A 17,818-nucleotide genomic window follows, 5' to 3' on the forward strand; every position below is an offset into this window, starting at 1 on the left:
TTAAAGAATCCACTGGGAATGGTTTTCACTATTCGTCCCATTACAAAACGCTTCTATCCATGTTCATTCACTCGTTTCGTCCCATTATTCACAACATCGACTCCGATAAGCCGACGCAAATGAGCTGCAGCAATGTATGAATTTTTTTTTTAATACTAATAACGCACCGTAGGGAATTTAACGTATTACGCACAAAAACATCAAACAATAAAATCTAGAAATAATAGACATCATTTTCAGTTAATAATTGTCTGTGGAAAATTTTTTGCAAAACAATCTGCGAGTAACAAAATATTTAACCAAAAATATTGTTTTGATTTTATTGATTCGCTATATTTTTAATTCTGAGTGAATTTTTTAGTAGAGATTTTTTTATTTCCATCCAAGAATTATAATTTTCTTTAATAGTGAGATGCAAACTTTTTGCAACTAGATTGAAATTTTTGAAAAAGATATTCACTTGAACCAAGTTATTTTCTTCCGTGCGATACTATAGAGTACAAAACTACCAGTAGTAAATATCATGATCACAATTATTACAAAACAAGCAATTATTGACTTAGAGAACAATATTTGATCTGCACTAGCATTGCTCTGGTTATGGTTGAATTATATAATAATGCTCTAACTATCGTCTATGTGAAGACCCCTTATCAAACTTGAACATTATGCACCATCATATGATTGAGAATACTTGCCCCTTTGAGTTGTGCTTATTCTCGTCAACAACTTTTGCGAATCACTGCATAAAAGTACTTAAAAAAGAAATAAAAAATATGAATACTGCTCAATAATTCTGTAAAAAACTTTACTCTGCACACAACATTTTTTCCCTTTAATTATCACTCGGAAAAAACACTCTACTTATTTACAAAATAGTTTATTGATAACTGAAATTTTTTTGTATAAAACTTTTAATGAAGTTGTGTATTAATTAAAATTTGTAGTTGATAAACATTCGTTATTTAATTTTAATTATGATAATAACGAGTTCTCAATATTAGTAAAATTTAATTAAAATTTAACAATTTTACGAATTAAAAACTGTTGTTATTGTTACTGATGCATAATTATTGTTTGGGCGTCATATTAGTAAGACCGTAAATCGTGAATTTTTCGTTCGAGGGTAAAAAAGTAATTTTAAATTAACTCGTAGGTAATTTTATTAAATTATCTCATTTATGTATTTCAATTTCAGAGATGCGTTATCTCGTTATTTGATATTTATACTCGCTATAAAGACTGGCATTAACTATTTACTCGAGGAGTTTATAGTACATTTTTAATTTACCCGTGTAAGAATGATATGATATCATTATGACGCTCATAATGAATATCATAATGAATCTCATATTTTGACACTAATATGAGATTCATATAAAAGCCATATCAATACATTTGAAACCTGTAATAAGTAAAATACTTATGGAAACGAATTTTTTTTTAACTATATTATAAAATTTTTATTTTTCTTGTTGGAGAAAGAAAATTTCTAGTAATTTGATTATGGTTCATTATAAAATTTGTAATGATATTGTTGCCTTTTATATTCATAATTCAAGAAAAAAATTTTTTATTACTGTTGGAAATTCGTTAGGATAGTATCTCCATGATGATATTAACATAATTTTATTATGATATCATAATGATATTGAATTGAATTCAAAATTTAATGATGGTCATATCTGCATAAAATCATAATGATATTGTTAGTCTTTTTAAATCGTGATATAAAGTTATTGAGTCATAACTATATACAGGAAATAATGCAAAATAATTAAATTAAAGAAATTTTTAGGACGATATAAATTGTTTTCAAAATAAAAAATAATTATCTTGAGACGAAAAAATTTTTTCAATCAAAAATTTTTTTTAAACCAAGATAGTCAATGTTTTTCTAAATATTCTTCCAAGTTAAGAAAGTCAAGGAGGAAATTTAAGTAGTTCAATAGTATAATGCATGATAAAAATACTGTTTTTCTCAATTGTTATACATTTCCTCTGATTAACAGAAAAAATGAAAAAATGAAAATTTTACTAATCTACTTAAAAAAGATTCGTTCTCACAGGTATTTTACTTATTACGGGTTTCCGAAGTATTGATATGGCTCTTATATGAATCTCATATTAGAGCCAAAATATGAGATTCATTATGATATTCATTATGAGCTTCATAATGATATCATATCATTTTTACACGGGTATGGACGAAAATAATTTCCATAGTCTGTCGTAGAAGAGAAGAAAAGAATTATGAAAAAGAACCGGAAATTTAGACAATGGCGGTAAACTAATTATGAATTGTAAACAATAATTTGTTTTAAACAGTTAATATCAAAACAAAAATATTGCTTATTGTAATTTTAAAAATTTTTTTATTTATTCTATCAATATCTACGTTAGTTGACATGTTTTATTAAATAAAAATTGGTTCAGTAATTAAACTAAAAACTCATTCTCGATAAGCTCGATAGAAAAGAAAAAAAAATTATTTAATACATTATTTAACACCTAAAATTTAATTCTCTTATGATAAAACGATTCAACAATCATGTCTTTTCTTGCTACTTTTGCACTAATATTACTTTGTTTATAGTTTTATTATTATTGTTATTATTATTATATCAGTTTATTACTACCTATGTATTTTCAACAATTTTGTAATTTTGTAATTATTTGGATTTGTGGTCAAAAGGAGAATTATCTCCATGATCAGTAAATAAATAAATAAATGTCAGAAATATTGATAATTTTTTCACGGCTCTACATAAATTTATTTGCATATTATTGATGAAATATACTCGACTCAAGAAAAATAATTTTAGAGTAAGAAAATTATTTTTAAAAATTTTACTGTCTTAAAAAATTTCTGTATCAAGCAAAATTGCACTAAGAAAAATTTGTGTCTATGAATTTTTTTGCTTAAAATGATCTAATTCTTCAAGATCAGTTTCGTGTTTTGAAACTTTTATCTCAATTCAAGTTATCTTTTTATCAGATTAAAATATTCGAAAAAATATTTTTTCCCGATGTATAATAACAAAAGTTTCAAAATGTGTTATGTTTAGTGAGTTTCATCACGGTGAATTAAATAGAATGACATATAACAGAGAAAACCGAGTGTATATATGGTACTAACATATAATTGCATAATGTCTAACAAATTGTCAATGCGAGAATGTTTAATCAAAACTATTACTACCCGACGTTACGTTAATTTAGTTATATGGAATACGTCGATGGCGTATTAGTCATTGTCATGTATGATATATGAATTATTGTCGATGCATATGCACATATACACACACATAGACACCTTACTATCCCGTGGTACATCAAACATCACCATCAACACTGTTACTTATACTGTTATCATCCATTATCAGCGATACTAAATTAAAAACCTCCATATCGCTCTCCCAAAGAAGGGACGTACAAAATTTTTAGAAATTTCTTATACTTTCTTTATTATGATTATGAATTATTCCATTGATTTTTGTTATTTATTTCTTATTTGTTTCAAAAGTAAAGAATTTAATCATTTAAAACTTTTATCATTTTGACGAAAAAAGTAAAAATTTAATATCAGTTATCTTCAACTCAATACTCTAGAGTTGATGACATGGAGCGTCTCGGCTGACGTCGAAGACAAGGAAAAAGAGAAATTGAAGAAATGAAAGTAAATAGAGACTGATAAAAAACGCTTTAAAGCTTCGTACGTTTTAATGTATCAAAGTATGGATTTTTTCTAGTTCTTCGAAGAACTTGTGAAGTATATTCAGAAATGTAAATAGATTTATTTATTTACTTTTATCATACATAGAAAAACAATCTCGAAAGTTTCAACAAAAGATTTAAAATCCTTTCTAAATTTTTTTAATGAAACTAATAGTTTTAATTTTGGAACTAAATTAATTGAAAAAAATTTTTTGGTTGGTTAGTGAAGCAAAATTCTAAACAAAGCAATTTTTCATAATAAAATTTGACTCTGATCAAGGAGGTGTAAAATAAGTGAGTTATACCCGTAGTAAATTTTTATTTGGCAGTTGTAATGAATTAGAAAAAGAAAGATAAATTGCTGAAGAAATTCGGGTCTTTTCTACAAGTACATACAAATACGTTGTATAAATGTATACTATATGATATAAAAAAAAAGGCAACGTACATGAAAGGTCAGAGGCAGTACATACACAAAGAACAGTTGTGTAAACGTAGTGCTGAAATTTCGGATAGCGACCTGTTGCTAGGCACCCCGGGGAATCCTTATCTAACTATATATAATATGAGTAACCCGGTAACCCGGCAACCGTCCATTCTGTCTAGAAGGGCCAATCTGTCTATGCTGTTCTTTCGATTTATCTTTTTCACCTCCCTTTCTCAGAGTTTATACTTTTATTTTTTAGATGCCGGCAGATTTTCATATTTTCACGACAAATTTAACACTCACGCACGGAAAATCTCAGAATAATTTAGAATATGATTGTCTGATTGTATGCATCCTAAGACTTTTTCGTGAATTATTTAAATTTTATTGGGTAATTTTTTTTTTTTTAATAAAAATCACTTAGAATGCGACTAAAAAAAAATTTTTTGAGCTATCAATAGAAATGTATAATTTGTAAGTTCAAAAGATCTTTTCTACAAGTACTTCTGAGAAAGCAAATTTATCTGTGTATTTATACTAATTTACATTGCGTGCAAAAGTATAATTGTGTTTCTTTTATTGTATAAATTATCGTCGAGAGTTTTTATCGCAATGCTTGTTTGTTTTTATTTATTATTTAACTTTTTTTGACTGAGATTTTAAGAATAATTTTTGAACAGAAAAGTTTTGTTGGTATTTTTTTTTTAGTTCTAATTTTTATGATAAGACAATTACCGCAAACATTATAAAAATAAAATAAATATTTTAGTATTACTTAACTATTTTAAATTCGTGCCACAGTAGATTAGCATATTTTATTTAAATCTGATAAATATATAAATAGGTTATCAGTTATCATAAAAAAAAAAGATAAGAAATTATAATAGTATACACTACATAAGTATGAATAAATAATTTAAGTGTATAAATCATCAGTTAAAATCACTATTATATTAAATAAACTGAAAATCATACTAATTATTTAGACAACGTTTATTATTATGACCAACGAGTAGTCAGTGGATATTATACGAACGGTTGAAGCCTTAGTCGTGATTGTCGAGAATAATAATCGGTACTTAAAGTATGAAAACTTTTCCATAGAGCTTTAAAACTACCTCAGATCATTTAATGCAGAAAGTTGATTTCAAAACTTCAAGGAAGCTTATTACTAAATTTGCAAAACATTAAATTTAGATTTTTTATTTTATGTAAATCGCGATAGTTTAAAATTTTTTTATTATGATAACAATCTTATTTAAATATTGAGAATAATTTTTACTGGAATAAAATATTTATTTTCACAAATTAAAATTAAAATAACAGACTATGGACTATAGAAAAATTAAGTAATAAAATAAGGTAATTGTTTAAAATTTTATTGCGGTACAAAAAAAAACCTGTTTGCTCGTAAGCATTAACAGAGAAAAAGGTTAACCATCGATAAGGAAACAGGGAAATAAAATGAAAAAAATACACAAAAAGAAATAAAGAAAATAATAAAAGATAAACAAAAAAGCAGAGAATAGCTTGCGGCTCGACGCTGTTGCTTTTACTTTCTTAATAAATTTTATTTATGTTCTATATTCTCTGCTCTAACAAACGACAATTCACTAAATCCGAACCCTTGAGAGAGATAACGTTTTCAGAACACGTACGTTAATAACGCCGGAAGCTACAGACGTGCTGTAAATACCTCCAGACAATCTGTTTGTAAATTAAAACAAATTTTACTGTTTTGTTCTGAACCCATCGGCACTTTTAAACGCAAATTGTACTTGAGTGAGCCGGAGTTATTTTTTTTTTACTAAAATTTGGTTAAGGGTAATTAAAAAGAGTAGTAGAGTAGGCATTTCAAATTAAATTGATGTTCTCGGTTGTTTTAGATTTATTTTAAGGAAATGAATATTCGGTAGCTCGATTGAACGCAAGATATTAATATTCTTGCCCAGAAAAGCCCTTTTTTGACCCTTCAGCACGCCGGGATCTCAGCGAGCTTCTCCGCGGGTTAATCTGCCCGACCATTTATCTCATGACAATGCCTGCTGTGAACAGGCGCCGAATAATGGAGACTATGTAACAATACCGTATCGGTTTTTCTATTAATAATTTTCTGTCGGTTGTTTTCTTATTCATTTATTATATTAGTGCATTAAGGATTCATTTTATTATTATTAGATTGCTTTTAATGTAAAAAAAAATTTGAACACGTGAAAAATTGGTTTTCATTATTTCTAATAGAATTTTTTGACATGAAAACGGTAAAAAGAAGTATTCCGAGCTGCCGACAGCAATATTTATCGATAAAAAACAGCCCCATTGATTTCAAAAGACCGAAAGAAGCGAAAATGTTGAAACCAGATCAAAAAGATCTCGTTTCCGGTTCGGTTATCCACGTCAATTTTTGTATGAAGGCTTCTTATTATATTAAAAAGTCACATGATATTTCATAGGTGGTTCTTTAGACCGAGAAAATTTTGCAGAAGTTTTTATCAATATACTATCGCGTTAGGGGATCGAAATCTTTTGAATAAGAGTTTTTCCAGGGTTTTCTTATTTTATATACTTGAAATGTCGTGGAGTATTATTTTATAATTAATTTCTACTAATACACATTTATAAATTTGTATAGATTTAATTCTCATTAAAAATTAATTCCCAGTCAATAATAAATTTAGACATCGTCAAATATAAATATTGATATTGACTTGATCACTTAATGAATTATTTGATCAGTTGGAAAGAAATAAAAAATAAAAAAAGATAATAACAATCTGAGAAGTTTAAGATTTGAAGTCTGCGAAAAAAAGTGACCGCAAATAAAAGAGTAAATACAATAAGAGAAATAAATGAAAATAAATTGGAAATAATAATCCTCCAGGATCAAAGAGTAAGCTTTTTGATTGGACAAAGAGAAAGATAACAAAAGAAAAGTCATAAAAAAATAAACATTACTTCAAATTATTGTGAGTTATGGTTCCAATGTCGATAAGTATCATTGATACGAAAAATATGTAGTGTGAGTTGGAAAATTTTGAAGTTGTTAGTTACGAAAAGAAAAGTAAGTACCTAAGGGTAATAAAGTCTAGTTGAGAGATAGTTGTAATCAAAAGAAACAATTTTGATCTTAATCATTATTTATTAGGACATTTTCTATAGAATTTAAGCAAGAAATTTTTGTTTTTATATTTAATAAAAAAAAAAATTAAGTGTTTGAAGTGTAATAGAGTTGTAAGGGCATAAAATAATATAAAATTTGAAGCAAAATTATATGTGCTGATAAAATATGTGAGTGATATAATTTAATATAATTTATTATATTAAATTATTATTTATTAATATTTATTTAATAATTATTCAATTATTAAATTGATTACAATTATTTTAATTATTTAATTTATTTAATAATTATTTATTTATTAATGTAATTTATTTAATGAATAAAAATCATAATGACCAATTTCATTCACAAGTTTGGCAGTAAAAACATTTAAATTCATTATTTTCTTTTTCCACTAGTTTTTAATTAATAATTCTTTGTAAAGTTCCAAACAGCGAGTGTTGGATGAAGGCGGTCAAGTAGACTAAAATGAAGCCTTATCGTGAGTGTTTGTATTGGTCTGAGGCGAGAGAACAAGCTCTTGCCGGTAAAATACACAATCGATGGATAAAAGGCTGGAATAGGTCTCGATACGATACGACGATTGGATGGAAGTTGGAGATAGACGTGGAAAATGGGAATGACAGAGCCACTTCACCGGTCGTCGTGTTCACAAGTGAAATTAAGTGCCAGCGGATAGAACGCTGAATAAAGTGATAGCACGAGAGATGAAGGCATACATCTGGTTAAATGAAAAAGATAAAGATGAGATGAGGGAATTTAAACTGACATAGGGAAATCGATTTCTCTTTCCATACTTTTCAATTACAATTAGAAAAGGTTATGACCTGTTTCGTTGGGATATTGAAATTTTGTCAACATCTAAAGATCTGTATAATCGGTCATCAGACATCACTGCCTCCCACTAGTTCCCGACGCCGCCACCAGGCGGATGTTATTTTTCTCCATTAATGAAAATATCCAAATCTCATTTTAATTATTTTCTTCAATATTATTATTTTAGAAAATGTTTATTAATATTTTTCAGTATTTCGCGTAAAAGCTTTCGTATTATTATTTCTTTTTTGCATCAAAAGAAACCACTTTAAAGCTTTTTTAAGTAAAATGATTGATTACGAATACTAGAAACAGATTGATCAAAGATTCTTTAAAGCTTGTAATATCATTATGACCGTGCAAAAGAATATTGGCCACTTTGGCAAACTTCCACAGCGACACAAAAACCCAGTTAAATTTTACCCAAACAATTGAAAGATTCCCATAATCACGTTGCTACTTATGCAGTAAAGAATACTTTAGCAAATCAACGGATTTCAGAAAAGGAAAAAAAAAGTTTTTCCAACTTAAGTATGCACTAGAATTCAAATTTGCGCGCGCAAGCGCGGACTGTAGCATTTGCATATATTTTCATGCATATGATATATTCGACCAATCACATCACGAATAGTTTGGTTTCACATACATTTCATCTCAATTTTATTATGGGATTTAGCGTCTTCTCTGGTGATATTAATAAAACTTTAATCACTTGGAAATATTTCAAGATCTAAATCTCCTAAATCTAAAATTCTAGTCACGGGGTATAATAAGATGATAAAAGATTTTAATTAAATTTCCAAATATATTTATATTAAATTCAAATTTAAATATACAAATTTAATACCTGTATGTGGTATTGAAATTGATTGTCTAGTAATTATTGGAAATAAAGTTCTTTATGTAGTTATTCTTCTTTAGAATAATAGACAGAAAGAATACTCTGCGGTCATTTAACAATTAAACCAAAATAAATTCGATGAATTGGTCATCTCTGGCAGAGTTGGTCAGGATTTGTGTATATATATATATATATATTGAATATAGTTTATTGTATATATAAGATAGAATGAATGGTACATAGTGGATAATATTGAACAGTATACTATTGAATGTATAATAACAGAGATATTCGCTATTCAGCAATATTCAATTCAATGTAATTCAATTGAATATTAATTATACAGCAGAGAAACAAAATTATAAGTATTTGATTTCCACAAAAGAGTTATCTCCGAACAATAATAATTTCTCGACAATTTATACTCACATCGAAAACCAGATTAGATTCTCGGGTCTTGATATCGAAGGACTTTCACATATTTTTCAGTATTTTATTTCTTTATTTGGGTAGAAAGTTTATGTTTCGCACGTGAGCTGCATAACAGTTTATCACGTGAATAATTACTTATATAAGTAAGATTTCTTGTAAGATAAGCTGGAGGGTTAATAATAATTGACTGATTAATTTGAGATTGAATTTATCTCGAAGAATTTTGAAAATAAAATTTGAACAAATTTTAGATGTCTTTAAAATTGGAATTTTATAATAAAAAAATGAAAACTGTAAAGGTTTTGAGTTAAATAAATCCTCAAAAGGTCAAAGTTATGTCGATTGACTCGGACAATGCATTGTAATTTATTTTCTCAGCGGATTTTTCAGTAGCTTTTTATCTAGGATAGAATGTTTTAGATTGGTTTCGAATTCAATCTATTGGGAATTAAAAATTTGCGATGAGAAAATAAAATTACGCATTTTTTCTCGGTGAGCTCTAGAACTCACCAGTGAACTTTTGATCTACGAAAATCAATCAAAATGTTGCCTCTATTTTTTTAACACTAATATATTCCATTTCACACGGAATTAAAATCTAAAATTTGATGGAACAGAATAAAATAAATCTAAAAGCTATTTTTGTGAGTATGAAGATGACTGAGTTATGTAAATCTCTCGTAAAAATGAAAACAACATTTAAATAATTATTAAAGAAATTGTAAAAGATGTCACGAATGAGGTGAAGTGAGAGATAAATTGACTCGTTGACAGCCGGGGGTGGAGAATTATAAATAAATAAAGTAAGAGTCGCCGCTGCAGCAAGTTAACTAAACCATCCGTGGTGCAGTCACGAGGATAAAACTACATTACACTGAACCCTAAACTCTGAGCTAGCACGTCGAGGTTTACTAACGGACTTTACTCTGACAGCTAATCCGTTTATCCTAGGCGTTGGAATGCCATCCAGATTTGAAGACTAGTGAAATAGATACCGAAAAAAGTTGTTGAAAGGTGAAATGTCCAATTTAATGGCTCGTAATTACTTTATTTCACCGGCTTAACTTTACGATTTAAATAAATATTTATTACGGACCATTAAAGAAATATGACGGAAGTAATTACGTGATTTATAGTCAAAAAAAAAAAAATTACAGTTTCACATTACAATTATTACAAATCCTATAATTCATACATTTTAAATTGTCAAAATTAAATTCGAAATTGTAAAAACTAATATTTAAAATTGAATTTATAAAAATGTAATTTGAAACTAGAATTTTTTTTTTTATAATTCTTTAAATGACTTCTTTAATAACATCACAGGACATAATATTAAATCTATGAAACTTACGAGGATTTTCAGATTTATTTTTTTAACGATCACAAATCATTCGCACCGCAAGTTACGGTAATAGCCCTAGTACCCGAGTACTGAAAAAGAAAAAAAATGAATACCCCAGTAAATATTTTTTCAGTCGTTCGACACTCATTTCGCGTGCAAATAAGGCTGCCTATTAGTGCATCGCGGTTCAATGCTACCACTCGTTATCTAATACTTGAACTACACCGTTCGATCAGTCATACATCAACCAGGACAATCGCGATAAGGCGCCGGTATAAAATATCGATTTTTCCGTATTTGCGTTTTTAAATTTTTTAAACCGTACTTATTTCTAGCGTATCATCATTACTCTCATTGCCAATGTTGACATAACAAAAACATTGATGATAAATTTTACTTATCTGATAGTCATAATGTTAATAGTGTACGATAAAATAATGCATTAAGTAGTTCAAGCACATTATAGTCGGACATTACCTCGAACGGATGCAAACTATATAATTGTTTCAATTTTTTCGCTCAAAAATTCAAATTTTGATATTAAATTTTTGACTGCTTCCACAATTTTATTCATTATTAATTCATTTCTAATCATTAATCATGATTTAATAATTAATATCCAACATTGTTAATAATTTATTTATTAAAATCAATTGCTTTTTGTAAAAAAAATCTAACATATTTAATAATACTCTATTATTGATTTTTATTTTGTTCAAATCAATTATGTAAATATTTTATTGAGAAGAATGTTTTCTCAAAATTTTCTTCATTAAATCTTCTCATCCCGCGGGAGTTTTGAAATCAGATCAAGAATTATTTTATTAAATTTAAAAATTTATCGAGTGAATAAACACTGTCAAGTTTTGAAATATCTTCAAATGTATCACAACAAAAATTCCATAGCAGTTTGAGTAGATAGAAATATTTATATTTGAAAATTTTTTTTGTCGTATCTAAAGAAGGGTCAGATAATTTGATCACGCTGAAGGCCAACCACCTTAAAATTATAACGAAAAAAAATAAAATATATCGTAACATTCCACTTTCTCCTTACCCAAGAGTTTCTTTTTTTTCTACCCTAATTTAATAAAATAAATAAACACGGAAAACATCGATCTCACAAAGGTAGTCGACATACCTTCATTTCAACCTTTCCAACACAAAAATTTCTTCTCCGACTATCCATAAGATTTTCGAATAATCAAAAAATTGATAAATGAATTTTTTTATTTTGAATGTATCTTTAATTTCTTCCCTTCTTCTACCAGCAAAATAAATTACCTCATCAAAAACTTGGTTTTCTGGCATTAAAATTAAAAAGCACATTAATAACTAAGTAGATTAATTAAAAGACGTAAATAATAATATTGTATATGTAAGCGGCATGATGGCCGAGCGGACTAAGTCATGATCCCGTTAGTTCGTTCGTGCATCATGTCGTGAGGCGAGGGTTCGAGCCCCGACGGTTGTTCGAATAGTTCCAACACCAACCGTCGGAAATCGCTCCGGTAGCCGACTGTACTGGCATGGGTTTTCTCTGTGGTTTCCCCATCGCCACTATTCCAACAACCGATAGAAAGGGGTGAGGAATAGGGTAAATACAGTACAGAAAGCACAAGTCGGTCCACAACCGCATTGAGAATAGAATTATGTGCGAAATGATATGTTGATTATAAAAAGCGGAGAACATGTTGATAATAAAAAGTGGAGAACATGTTGATTATAAAAAGAGCGGAGAACATGTTGATAATAAAAGAGTTGAAAGATTGTGTTGATAATATAGAGCGGAGCATATGTTGATAATAAAGAGTTGAAAAAGACTATATGCGAAGAAGCTGAGACAATTAGCCTTGTAAAAACCAGAAAACGGTATACAAGTAAAACTCATAATAATAATATAATATTGTATTGTATATGTAATAAAAATAAAATTTTTATTATAGAGTGTAACTATTTAATGCAAATTTATCCAAGATTAAAGAGTTATCGTCAAGATATCACGCAAGTTACCATGTTTAATAATCACCATGCTCAAATAATTATAATATATAACACCAAGGGTGAGATCATCACGTTAACAACGCCTGCAGCTGGTTATGGTTGACTGGGCTTCTCTAACCGTACAGGTCATATACCTCGCTCAATATTATGTCAGTTCCGTTTATGGAAATCCGGTTTACCATAGCTTCATTTTTGAATAAATGATATTAATATGTAATGGGGAGTTTCCCATAATGACTGAATATTACACGGAGAAAAAAATTTTGCTATAGGAACTCTATAGTAGTTAGTTAGTTGTAAAAAGTTCCAGTAGGTTAACGTTTTCTTATGGTAACAATACCGTTTGGCTCCTGCAACTCTACATCGTTAAGCTCTGAGAGCTAAACGTTATTTACCTCTCACAACTCTACAGGATCGTTCTGAGACTATAACAAATTTTTAGCAGTCTGATTAATAATTTTTTTTACGATTTAGCATTAATAATTTAATAAATAAATGCGACAGAACGAATTTATATTGCCAACAATAATTCTATATGACAAATAAGAATAGTATTATAATAGAAATAAAATAATAATAGAACTTATATTACAAATAAAAATTATTTGTAAAATAAAAATATGGTCGTCACAAAATTATCTTATTTTCTTGATTATATCAATAAATATTGGACATAAAATCACTACCGGATATGCACAAGAAAAGATAAATAAATGAAAACAAATTTTATTTTGTGTTAAATGGGGTCCTTTGAATTTATTCCGATAACTTATTACTTATTACAATATATTCAACTAATAAATTTAATTAACAGTCACTGCAAATGAACCTTGAAAAACCACAAATACAAAACTGTTCTAACGAAATTCAATTTGACAAAAAAAAAAAACCTATTTCCTTAAATAAATAAACTGGAAACTTAATTGTCCTCATATATTTTTAATAATATGGATGAGTAACAAAATAATTCTGTTTGTCATTTCAGAAGGTTATGAAATATGTCAGCGCACTCCACTACTACACAACGTAGGGCGCTCCCAACTATACCGTTTGGCTCTGAGAACAATCCCGTAGAGCTCTGAGAGCTCAACAACATTGAGTTATCAGAACTAAATAACATTATGTTACTGTAACTCTACAACGAATAGTAAACTGTGTATAGTTGTGGTAACTCTACAGTTAGGTTACCAGAACGAAAATTTTTTTTTCCGTGTATCATTAATTTTATATATTACATTTCAGTTTTAATTTCTAGGGATAAAAATCAAATTTTTAATTTTTGTTGAAAAATCTTGAGCTATTTATAAAAAAAAGAGAATAAATAAAAACTTCAAGTGTGTTATAAAAAAGTTTTTCTTCAATAGCAATTTATATCAAGATTGTTTGTTTAGCTTTAATTTATGATTAACTTCGCAAATATAACATTTAATGCCGTCGGATAAAAGCAGTATTTTTTAGTGTGCTACTTAAGTAATGACCAATGAGCTTTAAGGATAAAAGTAAGAACGAAGTAAAAAAAAAAATTTTCACCAGACTTAAACTTCCTATCGCGCCCTTTTGCAAGCACGCGAGGCCGCTTGTCAATTCCAAGCTCACATTTAAACGCAATTAAACGACCTTCTGAACTTTTGCTCACTTGAACTCTACATGCCAGTTGAACAACATTAGTTTATTAATTTATTACCCGCAATTACACTCGGTTCATTTGATTTCGCTTTCAAGCAAAAGAAATAAATGCTTAATAATTATGAATTAAACTACAACTTAAGTTTCAATTTATTTTAATAATTGATAGCTCTGAAAATTAATGCTTCAAATTTTTACAACTAATGTTCAATTTTTTACTTTTAAATTTTAGTAAATATTGGCTAATAATTTATAAGGTTGTTGTTTTCTAGCCGCGATAAATGGTACGTTAAAACCAACAAAGGTGGAAAAATTTAAAATTATTGCATGAAGTAAACCGTAAGTAGAGTAACAGAAGGTTTAAATGAAGCCTATGGTTAAAATGATTACAGTGATAACAAGAAAAGTAAACGGTCTTGGGAATCTTCCACGACGAAAAGATAACAAGAAAATAAATGTTGGCTCATGGATTATCGATCGGGTTACTTTACATGCGTAGCTTTAGCTTTAGGGGCTTAGATTTATCTTTGTATCTATGTATATAATATATTTGGATATATTTAATACCACCTAGTATATATTTCACGGCGATGGTGATATTGTGATATTACTTTCTTCTATGGGAAATCCAGTTGAAAATTGGGCGTGTTCGTATGCAAATCATCCACTCGGCTCTGCCGTAAAATGGAGTTTGTAACGAATTTTGAATAAATTTTCTCTCTGGATTGAACGGCCAAGAGCCCTGAAGTTGTTGTTGAAATACATATTAAATTCATTTAGCTTAACTTGATAATGAATTAAATGTAATGGCCATTAGAATTGAATCTATAATATCAGAGTTTTTTTAATCGTCATACACTTCAATAATTCTGAATTAATACAATGTTATCATACAATTAAGGATTTTAAAAATAGATTCACAATTTTATTTATTTCAATAAAAATTGATTTATTATTTTGTTCTAATTATCATTAAAAAATAAAAGATTTTACATTTTTGTATTTCTACAAGTAGAACAAGAAAAAAATTTTTTTTATTGTTAAACGTATGTAGACATATTTTATTAAACTATTTTCGATCGAAATAAATTTTTTTTACCATTAAAAGCTTTAAAATTAATTGAAAGATTTATTTCAAAAAATTTTCTCATAAATTCGTCGTTGATTTTTTTTTTTTAAATAAAGTGATCATGAAACTAACAAATTACTATAATTTTTAATTTTAAAATAAAAAAAAAACAACAATATACAACGTAACATTTGTTTCAAATTTAAAAAAAGCCTCAAGATAATACACTGTTAAAGACCGTTTAAAATTAAATTAACAAATGCCTTTGCAAAGCTATTTAGATTAATTTACTCCACGCTGGGAATGAGTCCCGATCGGAAATGCTTGGCTGGCTGGCGTTATTACCTCAGTGACGCCGTACACCAGTACCGGAGTATATACGTACTGAGATCTAGGTACTTTGATGTGAACGATGCAAAAGGTTTACTCAACCCTTTTACAAAGTACACGTTCGCAAATTCTCTAAACTACGCCTTCCAAGCCATCTGATTCTAATCCACACCATACGAGTGGAGCCCTTATCTCTGATGTTTGCTCGCGTCTCGAATAATCTCGGTTTCTAAAACGCACATACTATAAATAGAACTCAGCTAATTCAACACAGAGAAAAATTTAAAAACAGAATTCGAAGGAATTCAATTTATAAGCACCCTGTTGCTCTGAATTTTTGCTCGAATTCCAGCAGACGGTACTCGGGCTCAAGCTAAAACAAATTTAACTGCTCTACTCGATTCATTTATTTGATGATGGCTCGCATGTAGGCGTATAAAATCCATGAAAAATTCCATGAAAATAAAGCGTAAAATAGAACAAATGCGAGGAGAATTCCGGGTAGATCTCATATCACTCGTCGCCATGCCGACCGTTACATTTACATCTGTCACATTCAATCGCGCGTGTGATTCATATTTGATCAATAATATACTTTGATTACCATATTGATGGACATCATCAAAAGTGAAGAGTCGTTATGATTTTTTTTTATGATTGCAATCATGGATTACGCATTTGATTGGAAAATTTACGTAATTTCCATTGCTATACATAATTTTCTTCTGAATTAGGTACAGAAATAATCAAATCATGATTAAATTCATAAAAATTGTCTCTTTTTTCACATTTTTTCAAACGCGCTCTATTCATTATATTTTTACGCTAAAAGCAGGTACATGAGATTTTTTTTTTATTTTAATTAAGCCACAAAAAATGGATTTGTTTTTATCGAATTTTTTTACTCTCGTTATCGACGTTAATATTCAAACCGTCACTGTGTAATTAAAATTGATCTGTTGTGACTGAATGATTGAAAAACTTACTTCTGAAAAAAGTCAATTTCCATTTAAATGCGTCATTTTAATTAATTTAAGGTTTCAGTGAAGTTATTTACGTATTTTTGAACAAGAATAAAAGACTAAAAGGTGAAATTTCACGCATTAAAAGATAGTGTTAAAGATAAAAAATTTTAATTCCTTCGACGAGTTTACAATAATTAAGTAAATTGAAGTACATCAATTTTATTCCGTTTGCTATAAAATAATTTTAATCTTACTCAAACAATTGATACTTACAATATGAAAAATTTTAATATTTTAATTACATGCAGAAAAATAAAATATGTACTAATCTATTGACGCAATTTCATTATTCAAGGAAGCAATCAATCGATTTTTTTATGAGGGTAATCTATTTAAAGTGCCCTCATTAGCCTTGAATGAGATACGTAATTAATTTTTTTCAGGTATTTATTTATATAAATTCTTCAATCACTTTTATTTTCATTCCAATGAATATGAATATTTTTATTGACAACTTCTGAGTAATAATTGCGCCTGTTGTCGTTCAGAAAGCTCTTCTTTGAGGAAATAGTTTTTTTTTTATATAAAATTTTATTGAACACAAGAATTTATCAATTTTTTCTTATTTAATTATAAAATAAATTGATCATTTTCTTAATCTTTATTTTAGGTATAAATAATTTAATGATCAAAATATATAAAAAGATTAAAACGTTGTTAATTTATATGAGGACTGCCCTTGTAATAATAATTATTCATAAATATTTAATCCCAACTCCGGGAAGCAATTATTTTGAAACGGAAGAGTAAATTGCCTGTCAGAGACAGAGACAAAGAAATTATACATTCCAAGTTTAGTCGGGCTTGTCAAAGATTAGTGTGTAACAATGATGATCATCATCCCGGAGCTAAAGTTTTATACACAACGGAATTCATTCGCTTATGGAAAATAAAGCAATAAAAAGTTTTATCTCCTTGTTTCTCTTAATGTTTAACGAGCATCAAGTGGGTTTACTGTTATATTCAAATTTATAATACTAACAAAAACAATAATAATTTTAGATTTTCAGGTAATTCGCACTCCAGTTTAATAAAAACAATTTTTTCAATTATTAATAATAATAA

General features: G+C 28.1%; 1 protein-coding gene across 4 annotated transcripts in view; it reads right to left on the minus strand.

The window, feature by feature from the left end:
• The window catches only part of LOC123272474 (voltage-dependent calcium channel type A subunit alpha-1), a 134,442-nt gene that overhangs the window by 97,324 nt on the left and 19,300 nt on the right, over window positions 1–17,818 (minus strand). The gene's annotated exons all lie outside the window — the stretch shown is intronic.

Source organism: Cotesia glomerata, linkage group LG10 (genome assembly GCF_020080835.1).
Source record: "Cotesia glomerata isolate CgM1 linkage group LG10, MPM_Cglom_v2.3, whole genome shotgun sequence".
NCBI lineage: Eukaryota > Metazoa > Arthropoda > Insecta > Hymenoptera > Braconidae > Cotesia > Cotesia glomerata.